Raw genomic sequence first — 6516 nt, 5'->3', positions numbered from 1 at the left:
TGATTTTATCTAAAATGTTCTATTATAAAATGCATTAAGACATTTCAGAATAAAAATGGCTGAAAACTGTGAAATTCTGACGCTATGGCCAGCTCTGATTCTCACGAAATTCTTTGAAAATTCTCTCTCAAACACTCTGGTAAATGCCCTCGCCTTTGAGTGACACTGAACAGAGGCATATGCAGAGAGAAACAAGTGGTTAGGTGACTTGATTTTATTTGATTGGTTAATAATTATTGACTTAGCCGGCACGCTGTGAGCTGGAACCCTTCCACACGGTGGGCTGCAGGACACAGGGATGCGCAGCCTTGGGAGAGGGAGGAGTGGTTGTGGGCGGCCCCCGCTGCCTCCGTTCCCCCACCACAGCCTGATTCAGCCCCTGGAGCTCCACACCCTGGGTCCTCCACACAGATGCTTCTGTGTGGCAGCAGGGCACAGTAGAGCCGCTCATTGTCGAGCACTTCGAAACCCTTCGCGGATGCCCTGCGCCACCTCTTTTGAGCAGCATCAAGGTTTGAACTTGGTGTCAGCCTGGAGCCCCAAGTGGCCCTCGGGTGGTGGGGGCAGGGCAAGCTGTAATGAGACACGTGTGCAGATCAGTGCCATGCAGATACTACCACCTCTAACTTCTTCAGCCCTTAGCACCTCACCTCTGACCCCTAGCAGAGGAAAGTAACCTGGTCAGGAGCAGGTAAACCAGCAGAAACACAGGCAGGGTGAACCTGCAGGCCAACCTCACTTGGCATTCAGCCAAATTTGAGAAGAACCAACCTGATGCTAGCATGATGCAAATATCTCAGGGCATGATTGGCACTCCTTGGCACCAAATCTACCATTCCAGCTCCTCTACAAGTGACCTCTCCAGCTATGACCATACTTACCTGAGGTGGAGCCCTGACCAGTGCAGCTCCCAGGGGAGCATGGAGAGCCGAGAGCCCAGAATGGGATACCTACTTGTCATCTTCTTTCCCTTGCCAAGTCAACCAGCAGTATTGACCAGCTCAGCCACCTGCATAACGAGAGACTCTGCTTATAGCTCCTTCTCCACCAGTTCTGGCATCCTAGAGTATCTGCCTCCAGCCATCTCTGGTTGAGAACGATCAGGCTCCATGCATACCACTTCTGCTTGAGGTGGCCTCCTGGAAGGTATGAGGCAAGAAGACATCTGCTATGTCAATACAGTCTATGAGACTCGGAGGGGAGTCTCAGAAGAGTATGAGGTAAACTTTTCAGCCCTACTTCTTCTAGGTAGGGAGGTCAGAGATATGATAAATGCCATAATGTTCTTTGGAGGAAGAGAGTTCCACCCCCATCTTGAAACAAGCAGTACCCCAGTTTCTTGAAGACTGCTGCTGACAACATGCCTTCTAAGGTGTTTACGCCTCTTCCCCCAGCTTGGAGTGACAGATATGCAGCCATCCAGCACTGTGATCTATCCAGGTCCTGGCCTAGGCTTGATCAGAAATGGTTCTTCTGGCCTCAGGCAAATTTGTCAGGCTCCCTGACATCTCCATTCACAGAGGAACAGCTGCATACTATACTAGAGAAAGAGTTTAGAGAGCAGCCCCCCAGTGAAACTCAAGCGTAATTATACCCAGAAGGCACAACCAGGTCAACCTCTGCTCCCAACTGGCATCTACCCTGTACCTTCTGTGGATCCACACTTTGCCCAGTTGCCCTAGCCTTCCAGGAACAATAATGGTATGCTCTAGCCTGCACTGGCCAAGGAGAGTGGACATATAGCCCCTCAGGCAGCTTGTGACAGGACGACTACCTTTGATGGTAGTGGGAGCCAAAATGGGTCTAGCAGGCCTGGGTTTGCCTTCTACCAGCCCCTAGAAGATAATGCACTGTCCCTAGTGGACAGGAAATCAGCAATTATAGCCAGGTTGGTCCCCTACAAAGTCCATTTCCCATCAGTGCCTGAAAAGGAGGAGGATACCTCCTCAAGGAGACACCTCACCTCTCCCCAAGCCCATATTCCAATGAGAGAAAGAGCACCCACAGCAACAAACCATATTCTAATCACCACAGCTTCAACCCCCCTCAGGCTCCAGCCTGGCAAGTGGAAGACGAGATCTTCCAGGCCCTCAGAGCCCTGGGAGATGAATTTCCAGGAAGACCACAACGCCAACCTTCAGAGGAGGCAGGAGAGAGAACGCCTAGGCCACAGCCTGTCAAGAAACTTTGGCAAGACCAAGTCAGCCTTCTCATCTCTCCAGAACATTCCAGAAAGTATAAGAAGGCAAAGCGGCCTGGAGCTAGGAGGAGGATCTCAGCAAGGCTACCCAGATGGCAAACCAGCCTTTATAGTCAGCACCAAGGCTGAGGATCCTGGAAGGAAAGTTGGTCCTGACCACAGGAGCCATCTGGACAGGCCAGTTCTCTATCCAAGACCTGAGGAGAGAACTCATGTTTCAGCCTCTTTCCACAGTTCAGACCCGAGTTCAGAATAGCCCTCCTCCCCACCACTCCAGCAGACATCTAGTCTGGGCCAAAGGAGGCTCAGCTCAGGCATTGACTCGGCTTTGCAGGGTTTCCAGTATGGGAAGCCCCACAGCTTCCTGGGGGAGAAGGTTTCCAAAATTGAGCAGCGAGAGCAAGGGAGGCAGAGTCCCCCAAGTGTAGGCTGCTCCAGTTATGGTCAAACCTATAGGCCCAACAAGACAGTCTCAACTTCCAGTATTTCTGGGAATGAATTTGGGGAGGCAAGAGCCAATATCCGTTTTTCAGAATCCATTGAGCCTGTAGGCAATGCAGAGCAGCACTTCAAAAACAGAGAAACAAAGTTGGGAGAGGTTTTCTGGCAGCCATGTGGGCAACAGCTGAGGAGGGGTGCAGATGGCAGCCTTGGCCCCCCACTCCGAGGGGGTGAGCCCCCTAGGCGGGCTCCACAGCCAGAGCACCTTTCAGCTCTTCAGCGAGGCCAAGAAGGTGGCTGTCTGGCCAGATGACAGGCCTACCACTCCCGAGTTGCCCCTGCTGGACACCCCCTTCAGCTGCAACTACCAGAACAGCATCAAGGACACATAGTTCCTTGTCCTGGGGGCCACCTCCTTTTGGTGGAGGGACCTCGAACTGGGGCATCTGGGGCATCCAGACCCTGCGGCCCCCAGCCTCCTCAGCCCACGTGGGGCTGCAGGGTCCTGAGAGGCTAACAGTGTCCTCACTGCCCCAACACACGGCCTGCGAACAGCACAGCATGATCCTGGGCTAGGGCGAACTGGCCCAGCCAGCGCCCCCTGCTCCTCAGAGAGGGGCACGTCGGCACCCAACCCCCTAGCAGAATAAGCGTTCCTACTAAAAAGCCCTAGAAGGTGAATGAGGTGGGCGTCTCAGAGGAGGCCAAACCAACACCCTTGGGTCCTCGGAGGAAAGGGCTGTGTTTTCTGGAGATCGTCATGGCCTACCACCGCCGGATCTGAACTTGAGGGGAAGGCCTACTGGACACTCAGGGGCCCTCGTCCTCCAGAGAGCTCTGTGGGAGTGTGCCCAGAGCACCTATCTCCAGCCCAGCCCCTGCAGCGCCAGAATGCCCCGGCCTTGCCTAGGTCTCCAGTCTTAGCTCACTGTGGGAGCCAAGCCTGCAGCCCCGCAGGGAGGCCTCCCTCCTAAGGCCACAGCACCAGTGGCTGGTGGGGAGCTCCTTCAGGCCCCTAAGAATAGCAGCAGCTCTTTTGCCAGCAGCCACCTCCTCTGGGAATGGCAGCTGGGGACCACCAGGCCTCAAGGGAGCCTACCTGGGCCAAGCTGCTAGGTGGCGCCAACTGTGGGCCTTGAGGTCCCCAGAGGATAGACAGGACGCCTGCGGAGCCATCCATCTGGGGAGTCACAGCTAGGAGGACTGGGAAGTTCAAGTCAGCCAAGGACCTGCCGGAGCACTCAGGCATCCTGGCTGTCCCTGTCCAGGTGCAGTATAGATCATCTCCCACTGCAGACAAAAAGCACCAGGATATGCTTTTTTGGTTAGGGTAGCTTTGGTCTTCTTGGGAAGGATCCGTGCTCCTTAGCTGGCTCTGGATCTAGGTCACTCACTTGTTCAGAAAGAGGCTGTGAAGAGATGCCACTGTTCACACACTATCCTAACCCTAGTTGGGGTGGTGCAGGCTGCAGAGCCATTGGTGGCTTCTCAGTTCCCAGTGAATGTCCTAGAACCCTGGACCGTTGGAGACAAGCTAGCAGGACACCTTTCCCCAGGCCACCGCCAGCAGGAATGCAGGGCCATCTTAGAGATACCAGGATGGGACCATTGACCCCACTCTGCTCCACTTTGCCTTCCACTGTTCCCTCCACCTACTGCTCACAGGCTGTTGCAAACCAGCAGCCTAAGAAGGGCGGTCAGGCAGAGTGACAGCCTCTTTCATGCTACACCCCTGTAATAACCTCCCAGAGCAATGGTTCCAGCCTCCAAGTCCCAGAGGCCTGGAATTCACCAGCCCACAGAATGCGATAGACGAGGGGCTGAGGAAAAAGTTCTCACTACCTCAGAGTCCTCCTCCCCTTGAGTAAAATGGGTCCATGCACTTCGAGAGAACAGCCTTCCTGTGGAATCCTTGTCGCCGGAGTTTGTAAACCTGAAGCACTATTAAAAAAAAACAACCAAAAAACAGCAGAGTCTTCCAAGTTCAAGCAGCACTTTTGACCCAGACACCCTGTTGGGGCCCTAGGCAGTCCGGGGGCATCCCCAGCCATGGATGTGACTTCAGACAGGCCTCTGATGTGCAAAAGAATCACCTTCAATGACAAAAACTAGCCTCTTCATAGTTTCATGTCTTTATCTTAAGGCGTTGTTATAGCTGCTGTGGTAGTTGATGTCGAGTAGATTTTGATCTACGACGACCCTGTGTGTTACAGAATAGAATCACAACATAGGATTTTCTTGGCTGTAATTAGTATGGGTTAAAATGCAAAATGCCTTAATAGGTGAGGCAATATATTGAAATGTCATCATTCAAGCGGGTATGTACAGAACTCCACAAGTTAAAAGAGTGGCAAGTACTCTAACAGAAGTGTCTTGGGTCTGGCTTCCTGAAAGTAGAGTGTGAGATGGGTAAATGGTATTATATTGAGTGAATGTCCTCAGGTGCAACCTGTGAGGTAAGCCAGGGCAGAACTCAGGAAGAGCTTTAGTCTGATCCCATGGGGGGCCCTGGGGTAAGAAGGGCTCCAAGAAGTTGAGGAAAGAGGTTGGTTTTTTGTGTCCCAAATAAGCCAGTCACTGATTCCCACTTGTAATTCCTACCCCTAGTGTACCTGTGTAATTTGGAATCTCCTATTTGCAGTAGAGGTGGCTTCCAGGGCATCAGAGTAACTCCTGGGAGAGGTTATAGTTATGAATGATCAGCAGCCTGACTCATAAGAGCAGAGTGAAACAGGGAATGCATCACCGTTACCATCTACTACAAAACACTTGGACAAAATGCTCTGAGGAAACAGAAAAGTCAAAGATTATTTACACCTGGTGGAGAGGTAATTTAGTCATTAACACCATAATATGAATGAGGTACTCAAGAGTTGAATTTTATAAAGGAGTGTTGGAGAGGGGAAGGGAAGAAGGAAGGACAAAGTGAGAGATAGAGAGAGAGTGAAAATATCCAAGGGAAAAAGGAATGGAACGGATTAACCAAAACCAAACCAAAGCACTGGAGTCTAGCCAATTTCAAAACACAATGGCCCCTACAAGACAGAGTATAACTGCCCCACAGTATTTCCAAGGCTGTAATCTTTACAGAAGCCAACTGTCACATCTTTCTCCTGCAGAGCTGCTGATGGGTTTGAACTGTTGACCTTTCCTTAGCAGCCAAGTGCTTTCCCACTACACCACCAGGGCTCCTATGGAATGGATTGGCTATGTCAAAAAGTGCTGGAGTGCTTACAAAGCTTAATTGTGTGAAGTTTTATAATCATCCATCAGAATAGGAATAAGTAACATTGATATGATGGCTGGATTAGTTACATGTTTTCTCCCTGGAATAACATAATTTAAAACCACCTTTGGGGCTTTTTAGATAATAACTTTTTGTCCTTAGCCTATTAAGCACATCTTAAAGCCACAGGCCATCATTTGAAAGGTTGCCATAAGATGAACAGCGCCTTCTCTGCAAACATCTCAGATCAACCATCTTGAGAGGTGAATATTGTCCTGTGGGATGTGGCAGGCAACGGTAGACATCATTGGAAATTTACTTCTAGAATCTTTCCAGTAGCTTTGTTGATAAACAGTTTTAGGAAAAAGGTCATTTTTCCACCAGTGTTAGTAAAGCAGAGCTTCGGAACACAAATATTTATTTTAAAAACCTGATTTAAAAAACTCCTTCATTGTATGCTAGTTCTACCATCTGGTTCCACACTTAGCAGAGCAGTATTGGCATGAATAAATTAGCACTTTTCTATCTCATTTTTCTCTGTTCTGGCATGTACTGTAACTAATATATCCATTTTTGAGGAACATTAGTTTTTGCCAAGGTATTTATAAAATTAAATTAGTGTTATTCTGAAACAGGCTGCTCAGCCTTA

General features: G+C 50.2%; 1 pseudogene; it reads left to right on the top strand.

Annotated features, from left to right (window-relative positions):
- The first annotated feature begins 298 nt into the window (after window positions 1-298).
- Window positions 299-4667, top strand: LOC126068312 (protein Shroom3-like; annotated as a pseudogene).
- The last annotated feature ends 1849 nt before the right edge of the window (window positions 4668-6516 follow it).

The sequence above is a fragment of the Elephas maximus genome, chromosome 2 (genome assembly GCF_024166365.1).
Source record: "Elephas maximus indicus isolate mEleMax1 chromosome 2, mEleMax1 primary haplotype, whole genome shotgun sequence".
NCBI lineage: Eukaryota > Metazoa > Chordata > Mammalia > Proboscidea > Elephantidae > Elephas > Elephas maximus.
This window is presented reverse-complemented; position numbering and strand designations above follow the sequence as displayed.